At 37.6% G+C, this 14142-nt stretch overlaps 1 long non-coding RNA gene across 1 annotated transcript; it reads right to left on the reverse strand.

Annotated features, from left to right (window-relative positions):
• Positions 1 to 804: 804 nt before the first annotated feature.
• LOC310909886 lies at positions 805 to 2360 on the reverse strand. Its single transcript, XR_014590204.1, has 3 exons — positions 2063 to 2360; positions 1860 to 1953; positions 805 to 1306 (listed from the first exon to the last, which is right to left on the reverse strand). It is a non-coding gene; the product is annotated as an uncharacterized lncRNA (long non-coding RNA).
• Positions 2361 to 14142: the final 11782 nt, after the last annotated feature.

The raw sequence follows: 14142 nt of genomic DNA on the forward strand, positions 1-14142 counted from the left end.
AGAAAATTCATGTCAAGTATTACAGGATAGCCAAAGGAAGCAGCTCTCAGATTTTTTAATATAACACTGTGTATCAGAAATGGGATTGAAAGGGTGCTATGTGTCCAGTCACTTTGGGAGCAGAATGGAATACTCTGCTCTCTGCGCTCAATTAGAAAAAGCTCATTTGTCAAATGAATTGCTTTTCCACAGTATACTTGAGGACTGAGAGAGAGGCAATGAAATATTCACAGAAATGCAGACAACTCGTGAAAAGTCTTTTTCTTTAGGATCCTGCAGTCTGCTTTGAAAAGGAGCAAGAAATGTAAACCATGCTATTGTGTGGTTCCTGTATAAATTAGCTCTATGGGAATCCAAAATAGAGCAGATTTATGCTAACAACAGGCTGAGGGAGATTACTTGCAAACAACAAAGGCAGCCTGGCCAGCAGTTTAGGCCTTCTCTTGTTAAGAAAATTTTCCCATCTGTAGCTAAATCAATTAGTTATACCAGTGCAAACCCCTGATAGAGACATGCTGCACCAGCATGAATTGGGGCTTAAAGCCATTTAGGTTAATTCAATAAATCCTTGTCAGCATTGCTTTGAAGGAAAGGATACCATAGAAGCAAAAGTTTATTTGGGGTAAAGAGACTGACTGACATGTAGGTAGGTATCAAGCTGTCATTCTTCTAGCTACAAGCATGTGCAGCTGAGTGAATGTATGTGGCAGGTTGGATTTGGATCTCATCTCAAGCCTATGTAATGAAGAATGACGCTTTTCCCCTTGCAGCCTTTTCTATTCAATAACTGGTCTTTAACTAATTTTCAAATGCTTTAATCATGAGATGCAACAAGACAATTACACATGCTGACCCTCAGCACCCCACGCCTCCTGGAATAACACCAGACTGTCATCTTCCTCTCCAGCTCTCTCCTCCCAGCCCTCCCCACTTCCATGTGCCATGGTGGCCAAGTCTACCACATTCTTTCTCATCTGCAGGAGGATAGTGTCTGAGGAAATTGTCTGGGACTGCAATCCCCAGAAATGCTACATGAGTTAATAGCTTGCATATTCAGAGCTGTGCTCTGGGGACATCATCAACACTGCTACAAGAAGAAAGAGCAGCCACAACAAGGCGTGCTGCTCTCTCCCCCTCATTAGTGCTGACGCTGGTCCCTGGCTGGGGCTGGGAGACAAGGCAGCAGGGTGTCAGAATCAGATCAAGAGATCTCATTTTCTCCAAGCTCTATTTTCTTCCTTCCCAGATGTAGAAGAGAGTTTGTTTAAATTGACTGCTTGTCCAGATTTCCTAAACACCTGATGTTCTAGGGAAAAAATAACTTAGAAGTTAGCAGATTACAGAAAATTATTTCATCAATATTTACCTTTGTCACCTATAAGCAATAAATTAAACATTTTATCTGGTTCTCACAAAGTCAGTTCTTGTTCCCTGCACTTCATAAAACAATATTTGCAGAGAAATACATATATTTGAAAACAAAAAACTGTTCTAAATTTTTAAAGCTCTTGTTAGGTACTTGTCACAAGTCAGTCTTCTGCATGTTGCCTACATCAGATACTTTCTCAGGAACTGCCCAGGAACATAGGACTGAAAAGCTCCTAAGACACAGTTCATGTCCCTGCTATTACAGGCTTCATATCAAACAATTTTTCATAGCAAATCAATCTCCAGTCAGACAATAACAGATTTTTTTTCCCATCAGACAGACAGTTCTGGAATAGAGCTCCCCCACTTACTGACCTGGCACCTCTTCCACTTTGCATTAATCTTTCTCAAGCATGTTTTACCAGGCCTATGCACACCACCCCCCATGACATGGCCTCCATATATGCACTGACATTTTGCAATTACTTCACCTCAAACAGCTTCCAACCTCTTTTCCTCACGTACTTTACAGAGTGTTCCTGTTGAGTGATCCTGCTGCATCACTACCAGAGAGAAGGCAGTAATCTGTGGTGTGGAGACCGGAATGTATGCCTTGTGAGACATGGGAAAAGAGGGACAGAAAGAGAAATTACTAATAAACCAAAGACGGAAGGAATTTCATTTTCCTACTCACCTATAGCCAGAGAGTAGCCCCAAGTCTTTTCCTTCTCTTCAGTTGTTTCCAAAATGTAGGCTGACAGTCCTTGGCAGAAGTTCTTGTTGGGCTGTGACTGCATGACCTTGAACTTTGTGATATTAAATTTCGTCCTTTTCTTTTTACTTCAGTCCTTAGTTATCCATCTTATTCATATATCTTGATCCTCCTCTACACAGACAGTGCCACCCAGCATTGTGTCACCAGCATAATTCTTAGTTTTTTGTTTTGATCCTCAGTTTAGAAGTAAAAATACAAAACAAATACAGAGTCTTGCTTTTTTTAGCCACATGACCTTCCAGAAGTAACCTCACTCCTGCCTGCCACTACCTCTTCAACACTCAGCAGGGACACGTTCACTTCAGTCAATTTTTACCCCTCTTGTGTAAACTCAGCTGCCTCCTCTAATTTGACTGATCATTAGTCAGTGAGAATGCAGAAAAAAATTTGTTGGATAGCTACTAGTTGCTAGACTGGTCTTAATAATATGCAAGTTTTGAACAACTTTTAAAGTAAAAACAATTGAAGATGAGGAAATAAATATATTTATAAAGAGATTAAATGCAGCTTCAGACAAGGCAGATTGTTCCAAATTCATTTGACACTGCTCTTCAGTGGAACTTTTTCTTTCTAGGAAAAGAACCCCAAACAATCAATGTCGTTGGCCTGGGCTCCAGTAAAAGAACAGTGACTTAGCTTGTGGAGTTTAGGCAGGGAAAGGGCAGAGAGAGTTAGCATAACTTCATGCCAGTTAAAAATAACTGTTGGGACTGAGAGTGACTGCTTGGTTGAGTGATGCCATTTACCACAGCTTTAAATTACTGTGGAATTGTTTAGGCATTAGTTATATGTCTGCCATGAATCCTATGATGGATCTCTTAAGTCAGGGTTAAGGAATGGCTTACCATAGCCTGGTTAATGGTTATACAAGCTGTTCTTCATGTCTGATTAGTTTTTATCTTTCCATTATTGTAATCATATGGTAATTAACTTAATTTCTTTACTGCCTTTTAAATTTATTTTTTTTTTACTTTATATATTTTGTGATTTTAGGACTAGCAGTTTTTTTCCTGGGAAAAGCTCTTCTATTACAGAGCATTTCACCATGTCAATCAATTGACTGCTTCTGTAGAGCTTATATTCTCAATTTTTCAACCCAAAAATAATGCATACCTAAACTTTTCCACTGGAATGAAGTACAATGACAGAACAGAGACGGTGCTTGATTGATTGGATTTACCAACCAGCAATGAACAATTAAAACAGTATAGCACTGAATGTTAACTTAAAAGAGAAGACCCTAACTCCTTGAAAGACAATAATATTTACTGAGACATTGAGCTTTAAAGAAGATTGTATGAAACAGCTATAAATAGTTGTCAACAGAAATGCTGATAAACACAAAATAAACAACTGCTTCGGTGTAAAAGGTAAGGCATTAAAGGTGCTAAAGACACTGTTTGGTATTTTTTGGCAATGTTTTGCACTGTCAAGCCCGTAAGAAACCACCAGGACCTTCTATCATGCTGATGCACTTTTAATCACTTTCTTAGGAAGTGGCAGAACATGACATCCCCACTGCGAAATATGAACACAGAAATCACAGACCAGCAGAAATCACAAACTACCACTGATCTGTGTTTTACTGCATGAACCCATGCACAAACTCCAGCTTTGTTGCTTGGAAAAAGAAGACACAAAACATGGAAAAATTATTGTGTCCAAGTTGTTGAATATGTATCTTCACAAACTGAGATGTATTTCAGAACTGATGCCTAAAAATGAGTTCCTATTACATAAACAAAGATATGATGTCAGAAATAGGAAAGTTTTCATGGTTTAAAGTTGTTTCCTTATTTTATGCAAACTGTAATTCTGGGAAACTGTCATCCAGAAAGTGAGGTTCATTTCAAGACATCCATGGCCAATAAAATAAGGTCATATAGCAACAGGTGCAGAAAAGGGTCACTGACATGATAAGGGGACTGGGATATGACTGGGGTGATTCATTCTCAACAGTGTACCAAAGTGAGGGCTTTATTTATTTGTTTGTGGTAATGCAACAACATGTAGTAAAAAATCACATAGCATTATGAATTAAAAAGGTAAATTAAACTTCCACCATATGTATACACCAAGGGTGCATCAATCCATCAAAAAAGTAGTAAAAAGATTTTAAGCCATCTTTTTCCATGAAAAGAAGTTTCACCTTCTGTGAGTAGGCAGCAGATTTACTATCATGGGAAAACAGAAAGAGCAAGTCTGTGAACATGAGCTAATACTCTTATTAATTTGGGGATTTTTAGTGCAAAATTCAGATTAAAAAATAAATTAATAAACACAAATTTCACCCAGTATGCATTTATCCACAGGTAAAATTTCATGGATAAGCCCCTTCCCTCTTCTGCCCACTGAAAAAAATTCCAACAGTGAATCTTTACTCTGAAAGGTCTAATGTGCTCCTTCAGCTCTAGGATTTGAGCAGCCATTTGAGCGTTTTGTAACAAGCTTCCTATAAGTGTTCCTAGCATATGATGCTAAGCTGTGTGAGTCCAGGAACAGCACCAGCTGTATCATCCAGCTTGCACAGCGTAGTGATAATCCGACAGCCCCAGTGCTCCCCTGGGAAGCAATACCAACAGGCCACTTCCACAAGCAGGCTATGAACTTGAACTATGATGTTGAGCAAGAAAATATTTCAAATAATTGTCACAGAAAATCACTGAACCTCAATTCTGCTGCAGCATGTAGGGTAAATTGCAGGAGCTATGCTTTTGCTATATTGAAAATTACACAGGGTACAGCTCATTGGAATAGTTTTAGACAGACTCACAGTGTAGCAGAAAGGGGAGATCCTCCCTAGACACACAATCCCTACACTTCTTCTGTCTTGAGGCTCCTGGCTGTGCGTGGCCACCATTTACTAACAGAGTTTGTCTGAACAGACTCAGCTCACTGGCTCAAGAAAAAGACTAAGTAATGGAGTTATCTGCCTTTTTAGTCAGTGAATGAATCCACCCACAAGAAAGGCCAAAACCCACCTGACCTAGTGGAAGGGAGAGATCAGGATGGATGCAGCTGTGTACAGAAGAGTGACAAGGTGATAGAGGAGAGAATGAGTGAGAGCTCTCATGTAGCCCTACATGGTTAGGTTCACATCTGTAGGCATCACTGTAAGCTAAAATCATAATAATTTACCTCAGACTACTAATACCAATATTGAAAGAAATGCCTGGTTATATGAAATTCTACCATGGTATTAGGTGAAATTCAAGAAATCTCTTGGTCATTGGTTGAACTTTCAAAACTATTTTAAGAGAGCCTGTGAGGTCTGTAAATGTCAAGAGCTCTGGACTTCAAAACTCAGCAGATCTGAAAGCTGGACATCTGCAATACAGTTTGTTGCCTTATACTACCAAGGGAGAAACAAGTTCTATTTTTAGTTCACCTTGTGCAAGAAGTGAAGCCATTACAAAGATGAAAGAATTGGTCTGTACTAAAAATAGTATGCAAATGAGGCAATGCTTCCTACAAGCTTATCTTTTCTTTTCACACTCGTAGCTATGGTCAGTAGCAAACACTTTTCCTGAAAATAGCCATGGTATAGACACAAGTATTGTTAGTGTTCTCTGCACTCATGAGGAGGAAAAAGGGAAAAAAATCCAAAACCACAAGGTAGTGTGCAACGGAAAATACAAATTACATACACATTTATTTACATGAAAGATAAAATATATCTGCAGCTCCAAATAGTCTCTTACTTTGTAGACCAAGGTCAAATAAACATTCTGAAGAAAAATCTTTCTTTCAGCCTCGAGAAAGGGTTCCTTGACTTCCAGCATATTGTGTCAAAACACAAGTTAAATACTTACATGGTCTCTTATGCCCTTTCTTGTCCCTTTCTACCTGAGGAGGAATAACCAGCAATATGGAATTTTCAACTCAGCAATTTTTTACTGACTGATTGTCCATCTTTTAAAAGTGATTGAGAGAAAAAAAAGTGTATTTTTAGAGAAAATTAGTGTCAGGATGGAGAGTAAATGTATGTAGCTTCATCTTGATTATACAAATTAGAATGGTCTTGTTACAAACATCTACTAATAAAACAGTGTTTGACATAGAAATATTGACACACGCTTGACTATAGTTCTGCTGGCAGTGCCATTACAATAAGACACAAGGATACAATGCAAAAATGGAAAAGAACATTCAGCATAGGCGATTTCTGTTGTGTTGGTTGGCTGCTGAATAGCTGCTTTAGAGATTGACAGAACAAGATGGGGTTTTTAAATGGGACAAAGACTTAATTCAATAGAGAAGCAATACAATACAAAACAAAAAATGGAATTCTGTTCATTTATATGCAAGCTAGTGAGTAGATGAAAAATTATTCTTTTTTTCCCTTAATTTACAGAGAAATTTTAGGTTTGCAATGTTTTTTCAAGTTGCTATCATATTCTACGTTTTCTTTGAGATTCAGAATTTTGCCCACTTAATTTAGAGACCAAACAAACTGCCCAAATGGTGAGCTGTTTCATGCCCAAGCTTTATCAGACCTCCTCCATTACTCTTTCTGAACTCAGCTGAGTCAAGAAATGAGTCATGGTTGTGTCATATGGCTCAGCTACTTCTGAGGACATCTCTGTTCCAGAAGGAAATGCAAACTGCCCTTGACATTCACAAGCCTAAGAGAATATTGAAATATGGAGAAACTCTTCATCCCGCCAGTGTTTCACTGAGAACATTTCCTGGGAAATCAGGATCTAGTTACACTGCAGAACTTCAGTTTTCTCCATAGTTTTCTGTTCCTCTTGGGACCCCTTTTTAGATTTGTGATCTGGCATGTTGAATTATTTCTTCCAAAAGTTCGGCCATTCCTGTTGTCTGTATTCTGACTTCGGTTATTTAGCAGATTCTGTGTACTAATGAAATAATTGAATTTTGTCTCTGATACCAAGAGCAAAGGAGTCAGGCCTTCAGTGAAGTGAACCACCCTAAATTCACTTGCTTGAGTTGTCACCAGTTCTGATACATGTAATGCTGAGTTAGATTAGAAGAAGATATTGAGATAAGTAAGGGGAAGAAATGTACAGAAAATTATGTATTTCTAGGACTAGGAAGCAGGCAATTTTCATTTTCAGTGAGAGCATCAGGAAAGAAATACGTGTTGTCACTGGAATAAAGTAGCGCAGAGCCCCTCACAAGGTTTCAGGCCTTTGTGAGACAGATCTGCATGATCAAATAGAGTACCTCAGTGATTTTCCAGGTATAAACCCATGCCCTTCACACTTGCATTCAAGCTTACATCATTATCAAAAGAGATAAGGCAGCAGCAAAGGAAACAGGATTAACCATGAAAGTCATTATGTTTTAAATTACTGAAGTAAATAAACTTCCCGCACTGTGACCCAGAATATTTAACTTTTCCTTAAAAACTGTTAACACAGAAAACTTATCAGTCATTTTAATACTTTCTCCCATCAGACCTAGAGTAAATACAAGCACAACAGCCTGGTGCCTACTGCTCTGATTCAGAGACTCATTCATATATATATATATATATATATATATATATATATATATATATATATGTATGTATCTATGTATGTATATAAATTTGCACAGTTGTCACTGTGTCATTGCATTCAGTCAGGAGGAGAAGAGCAGTAGTCCATTCCATGGAAAAAAGGAGGAACAGCATGCTGCTGTCAGTGACCAGAATGATCCTGGACGAATCTGCATCCTTGTACTTGTGCGTTTCTCACCAACACTCCTACCCACCACCAGTCCCTCATTGTGTGACAAGACACACAAGGACTCACATCCAAAATACAAAGAACACACGGGGCCCTTCTAACCCCCTCATGTCACATAGCCTGGTACATCCAAGTTGTTTTGTGTTATTAAATAGCCTCATGTCCTGAGGTTCTGGTTCAGAGCTATAAGAAGGCATGGCGAGTGTGTCCAGCCTTTTCCTTCATGACCAGCATGTACTTGCAGGTGCTCTCTGGTTTCTGATTTCAGATGAGTCAATCTTTTCCTGCATAAGCATTCCTGGAGCTCAAGACCATAACATTCATTCTCTCACAACCACTGCTATATTAGTACAATGCTGCTATATTTCCATTTTTATTTCTATCCCCTTTGGGCTTTCAGTTCCCTGCAAGCATATGAAAACATTAAGAATGATAAAGCTTAGTTCTTATATATCATTTTCCATGTTTAAGCATAGAAACTAATGATGCTGTAAGTCCCTACAACAGTGCTTTTTAGAGAGTAGTAAGGCAAGAACACCTTATTGGAGAACCAAGAAGGTGTGAAATGACATTTAGTTAAGAGACTGTAGCGTAGATTAAAGAGACATTAAAGTGCTGGTTTTCAGCTAAGAGCAGAATCTAAATTAAAATCCCAAGTTTGCAGGGGAGAAAACAGCACTAATTTGATATATATAAGTGTAACTATAAAACCAATCTACTAGGTACTTAGAGCAACACTGCAGTCTAGCCAGTAGTTGGAACATGGCAGAAGGCATAAAACACCTAGCACTTATATTGTGAACTCGGTTAAGAAATGAACTCAAATTTTTTTTATGAAGCTCATCCAATCACTTCATTGGATTCTACTGATCTGCTGTGTTGTACCTACAAGTTGGGTCTCTGAAACTGTAAGCTTTCCTTTTTGCCTGGATTGCCTCCAGCCATCATTTCTGGGTCTAATTCAATCTATTAAATAGAACATTACGGATTTTTTGCTTTGCTTTTAAATAAGAGACAGTCTTACAAAAGAGAACTCCTAAACTGATTAAAAACACCCCTTCCCATACCTTTGTTCTTGAGGGCCATTTCACTTTTAGTCAAATGACTTCAAGTTACTGGAAGCAAATAGACAGTACTCACCACATGATTTTTATGTATTTCACATTGACAGGAGATACACAGTTTTATGCAAAACATACGTCTCCATCTCCACCCTCTTCCTCAGAATCCCAAAAATCTTCCTGACCTTTGAATTCCAGGTTGCTCCTGCTGGAATGCATTACCCAGATCAAGTCCTTTAAATGCTGTGCTTTATCTCTTTCACTTTCTGCAATGTTTCTGTTATCTTGGAAGTCCTTAACTAAATATATTCCTATGTGACTCCCTGCTTCTTAAACGCCTTTTTTTTTTTCTTAGCCCTGCCTTCATATGTTCTCTTTTTTTGTTTCAAGTGTTTCTTAGTCCTTAAAATTCTAGATTGTCATCTGCAGACAACAAGAGAAAACCTGTTTTGTTGTGATGAACCCATTGCATTGTTTTGGTTGGAGAAGAGTAATTTTTAATAACAGTTTTAATGCTCATATTCAAACCCACTATCCTGTCTCTTTGAACCCAAGGAGCAAGTAGAAAGGGTATCTAAAACAATGGTATAAATATGTAGCAAGACCATGCAGAGACAAATTCCCAAATGAAAGTAACATTATTAATCAGTGTGGTCATTCTGAAACAGGAACTCCTCTGTAGTACTAGGTATTCAATTGTTTTCTTTCACTGGATTTTTGTTCATTGACAACAATGATGATTAATAACAGTCTGGCCAATGGTGTACTTACATTCCAGAAGATTAAGTGCTACAACATCTAGCAAAAGAGAACAAAACAAAAACACAGACATATGGGTTGTTAAAATGGTATTTTATTCAACACTTCTGATACTTTAATAAGAAATACATCTACTGATTGTAATGGATAGTCAGATGGTTGAAACAATTAATCTGGGTTCCCTGTATAAAAATGAAAGAGCCTGATGCACCAGAAATCATTAAGATTTAAAGTAAGTAGAACCTTCTCTGTTTCAGAATTCAAAGGACAAGGGTGTTTTTCAAGCTGCTAAAATAGCATGGTTGTTAATACTGCTAAAGACAGTCATCAGCCTTCTTGTTCCCTCTAAGCTAAAAGACACATTTCCCGCTTAGTTTCAGACAAAGTTTCATGAGTTTCTATTTTTCTGGGAACTTAAGATAACTCTTCTGGAACTCAATTTAATTTTGACATCCTATTCATCTTCCTGCTTATTTCCCATCACTGACCCTGATCTTATTAAAAAAAACTCAGAGAATGTCAGCAACTGCAGGGTGGGGTTTTTTGACAAGTTACTCTGGAATGTGTTTAATGCCTTAAAATTGTCATTGATTGAAACTAGCAATTCTAAATGAGCAATTGAAAACTAATTTCCCTCCATTATTTATTTTTGTTTCTCCCCAGGCATACCTTTGGCACTCCTGGGATGATTTCAAGATGGACAGCCCAATGTCCATTAGGGACACATCTTGCTTTATCCTAGAGCCTGATTTAACCTCTTTCAGGTTATAAGATCAGTGGATTCTTCTATGGCACAATGGACCAATTGGGCCAGCTGAAAAGACTGAGCACAGCTCCTGTTCCATGGAATAAAGGCACCACAAAGAAACACAGAGCTGATGATACTCTCTGCTTATGTGTGTGCCCTGGGTTTAATACATAATATAAAACCTACTGAGGAGTGTCAGAACAGGATAAGCTAAATGCAAATATCTAGACAGTGATGTTTCCCTGTGGTAAAGTCATTCACGTTCTAGTGACCTACAGCTTGGACTTTTCAAGACTACTCTTGAGTTAAAAATCCTGGATGATTTCATCCCATGAGTTTCTCAGGTGTTTTCTGAACATATGCAAAACTTGGCAGTAACCATATGAACATTCTTTGACAATGAGATCCACAATTTGACTGTTCACAGCATCCCAGAATTTTCTCTTTTTGTGTCTGAGACATCCTAGACAGTTAGATTTGATGTCCTTTATTTTGGTATTATATTACTCAGTGAATAATAATTTTTTACCTGTCTCCTTTTTCAATTTATTTTTTCTTCATATCTCTCACATCTGTCCTCATTAGGTCTCCAGGCTGAACTGTTATTGCCCATTTTAGTCATTTTTCATACAGAAGTTGGTTGTCTCATAATCTTTTCTTTTTCCATCCTTTTTAATGCTGTGATATACTTTTCAAAACTGAGGACAGAGAACTGTGTGTAATATTAAAGTTTAAACAATAGTTTAAACAATGATGTAAAGAAGTTTGCCGCTACTGTCTTCCTTTTAGTGCTTCCTGCCATCCATCTTATTTGTTCAACCCGTACAGAGAATTGAGTTAACATTATGAATATAATGTCTAGATATTTTTTTGAAACACATGTCAAATTGCACTTATAAACTTCAAATATGTCTGCAATTTTATTGCTGGGTGGAATTGACTCTGTAGAATCCCTCAGCAACAGTCTGTCGTTATTCTGGTCTTCCTTAAACTGAATAGATTAAAATCCTCAGCAAATTTAAGTTAATTACTAGAGCTTTTTATGCATATGCTATGAATCATAGGCAATTTTCCCTTTTTGCAACAGATTCACTTGTGAACTCCGCTTGTTTCTTATTTTTCTCTGTTTCTCAGTCTATGGAAGGACTATGAAATGCCTGTGAATGTAAGGATGGTCTTAGGAAAGTCAAAGCTCACATGGAAAGGATGAGTAGAAAGGATATCATAGGCAAGAGGAGTTCCTAATGCTGCATTCATAGTCAAAATAGTAAAAGGATAAATAAGAAAAATGTAAGGTTTCCATCTTTTAAATATCCACTTTTAATTTTCACTTTCTGTTGGGTTTTGTGAGGTTTTTGAATATAGGTACATCATAGGCTTCTCTGCTGGTTTACCGGTAGCAAAATTTTGAACCGGAGCTTCTGGTAGCACAGAGCTGCTTCTCTCCTCTGGGATGTCTTGCTTTCTCTCCACTAAACAATCATTCATTACATCAAAAAACTTAACCTTGACATCATATTGTGTCTGTGACATCTTAATTTACATCCTAATTTAGTACTGAAGTATCCTATCATAATAGCCTCTTGGATCTTGCTGTTTGTCACAATGAGGTATTGTAACTAACCTGAACAGGTGGCTGATGTCAACAGGCATTTTTCTGTATAAGTTCAGAATCCATACTATCTGTTGATATACTTAAATTAATCAGAAAATTTAACTCTCTGAACGCAGTGACATTCTGTATCACTACTTGCTCTCCAGGACATGCTTTATCTTTCCTGCAGACTTTGACAATACATAGTTAGAGCACAAGTCTTATGAGGAGCAGCTGAGGGATTTGGGTTTGTTTAGGCTGGAGAAAAGAAGGCTCAGTGGAGACCTTATCACTCTCTACAATAACCTGAAAGGAGGTTTTAGCCAGGTGGGGGTTGACCTCTGCTCCCAGGTAACAGCATGAGAAGAAATGGCCTCAGATTGCACCAGGGGAGGTTTAGGTTGGACATCAGGCAAAATTGTTTCATGGAAAGGGTCACCAATCATTGGAACAGGCTGCCCAGGGAAGAGGTTGAGTCACCATTGCTGGAGTTATTTAAAAGACATGTAGGTGTAGCACTTGGGGAAACATCTAGCAGTGGGTTTGGCAGTGTTGGGTTTACAACTGGACTCAGTGCTAAAGTCTATGATGCTAAAATTCTAATTATCATGCTTCCATAAAGTTTATGATATGCCAAATTTATACTTGAAGCCACAGACACTTCTTTTTTAGGCTTCTAGCATTTGTAAAGCAGTGACAGTACTTAGTTCTGTTGCCACTTTCCTGGCATCTATTTAAATAGGAAATTATTTGGTCAGCTGACCTTAGTATTAGCTGGTTTAATTTTTTGAGCTTCTGATATATTCTAGCTTTGAGATTACAGATCTCTATGATTTCAGCTGGAAGAATATATTCAGAAAACTGTGATTTTCTACAACTTTTACAATTTTTTTGTCTTTATTTTAAAAATTCCCCAGTCATCTTTCTAATTTTAAATGCCATTTGACTGTTTACATTTTGTTTTTAATGAAGACATTATTCCTTCCAAAATCTTAGTTATTCAGTGTATTTGTGCAGAATGATAATTTTTTTCACCAAAGGGGAGCCCATATGCTAGCATGGTTCCCAATTAGAAAATAAAGAGCAGCTAACTTAGAAACACAGCTGGAGAGGAGTAGCCATGTAGTATCTGCTTTCCCTCATTCAAAGAATGACATGCTGCCAAAAGCAGACTGAGGATAAAACATTCAAAATAATGGAGAGACAAATAAAAATAGCAAATAGGCAGTACTTACCTGTAAATTTCATGCTGATTCCTTGTGGCTTTTAGGTAGTCAAAATCCTCAAAAAGACTTCTCTCTTTCAATAGCTATTGAGTTACAGGGCAGGAGTGTCTCATCTGAAGTGCTGGTAGAAATGTGAGTTCTACTATGACAGCTTTATGGTTCTTTTGCCTTACAGAAACCCAACCAAAATTGAGTCTAAATCATTCCTGAACTTTAATAAAGATTTGCTTCCATTTTCTTTCTTACAATGTGCAAGAAATGCTTTTGTCTGGACTGCTTTTTCTATCCTGGATTTTCACTATACCTACCGTGGAACAGAATATTTTGGATCTGCATAAATTCCTACATTCTCTTCATAGTTTGTACAGACCTTTCTCATGGTATTAGGTAGCAAATGCAAAAGCATCAGAGAGAACATCTTATTAAGAGCTAAACTTTAATCCTTTGTAAATAGTTAAATGCAGAGCTGTGTGTATTATTTTGACAGATACATATACTATGCCACAAAGCCACCGTTACTTGAAAAATAGCAACATTAATCCACCCCTCTGAATTCTTCTCATATTATTTACAGCTTAATACAATACCCAAATGCATTTTGTGAAGTAGGTCCATGCTGTAGCTAAGGTTTATTATTACAGATATACCACACAGGCATAACCCAGCTATCTTTCAGGTAGGGAAGCTTCAGCAAAAAATATGTGTGCAGAGGTTCAAGGAAACAAGTATCTGAGGAGGTATTTTGACAGTGAAATGGCATTGATGCAGCTAGACTGTTAGGCAGACTCTTTAGTTAAAGGTAGACTGGATGGGTCACATCTTAATGTCAGTGCAAATAAACACTAAGAAATTAAAATAAAAGGGAGGAGAAAGAAGGATTAAGTAGTCTGGTTGCTTTTAATTTTTTTTTCCCAT

This window comes from Zosterops lateralis, assembly GCF_965231275.1.
Source record: "Zosterops lateralis genome assembly, chromosome: 5".
Taxonomy (NCBI): Eukaryota; Metazoa; Chordata; class Aves; order Passeriformes; family Zosteropidae; genus Zosterops; species Zosterops lateralis.